This window comes from Aplysia californica, unplaced genomic scaffold (assembly GCF_000002075.1).
Source record: "Aplysia californica isolate F4 #8 unplaced genomic scaffold, AplCal3.0 scaffold00883, whole genome shotgun sequence".
NCBI classification, from domain to species: domain Eukaryota; kingdom Metazoa; phylum Mollusca; class Gastropoda; order Aplysiida; family Aplysiidae; genus Aplysia; species Aplysia californica.
In genome coordinates, this window is record NW_004798153.1 from 183,414 (window position 1) to 184,593 (window position 1,180).

A 1,180-nucleotide genomic window follows, 5' to 3' on the forward strand; every position below is an offset into this window, starting at 1 on the left:
CCATCTCTCTCTCTCTCTCTCTCTCTCTCTCTCTCTCTCTCTCTTTCTCTCTCTCTGCATATGGTCATATGAGCGCGGGGTCACACTTAACTTTTTCAGTTGGTAGGAGATTTTGAATTTTGCCCTGGTGGCATCCAAAACCTACTCTTATCTATTTTATTTAGACCACCAAGGGATCTTTCCGTCCTTGTCTGAGAAGGCTAGGTGTAGATCTGTCCTACCAGAAGGTCAGGGATGTGACTTAAAGACAGCAGTAAGGGGGAGCCACGGAGTAGCTGTAGAAAGGTAGCAGAAAGAGTCAGGAGCCCAGAGAAGGGAAGTGAAGTGGTGGGAGGCAGAAAGAGGAGACGAAATCAGGCGACAGAACATTGCTTGAGAGCAGGAAAGGGGATTAAAGGAGACAAGAGAAGAAAATTTGTCGGTCACTACCCGAATTCGAACCTGGGACCTTTGAATATGAGAGGCCAACACCTTAGCCTCTAGGCCACAAGAGCCCCCAATGGATGGTTGCACATTGTCTTTAGAAAATACATGCAGAAGCACGACTCCGTCGTTTTATGCAAGACAGATTCTGAAATTATGCAAACTGGGCCTAAAAATGTGAAATTATGCGATTCAGTTAATTTCAACCAAAAAAAAAGATAAACGAAAATAACCAGAAATTATGCCCCCCCAAACAAAAAACAAAACAAATCAAATTTTGCTAAAATATCGGGGTCCATAAAACCCCGGGGACAGATAGGCTACATGACATAAAGATGCAGTGAGTGTTCGCGGACGCGCACGCGCGTGTATTTATGTGTGTGTGTGTGTGTGTGTGTGTGTGTGTGTGTGTGTGTGTGTGTGTGTGTGTGAGTCCTCGCTCGAGCGCGCAAAATTGCACCAGTGGAAACAGGCTTGCACTTATATTGTTACTAAGCTGGATGGGCTCGATGTTTCCGATAGCCTACCTTTTTAGTTTTAGTCATAGAATTCTACACTTAAGTGTAGATCTGTGGTTTTAGTAGATGTTTTACGGCGCTCGCAACTGCATGATTCCGGTACCTTTGGAAATGTCAAAATGTATTGTGTTGTAATCATATCTCCAACATTGTTTCTAATACATGTAATAATAATGTGTTAAATAATAATAATAATAATAATAATAATGATATGCTCCTCTTTGATTCTACAATACGCA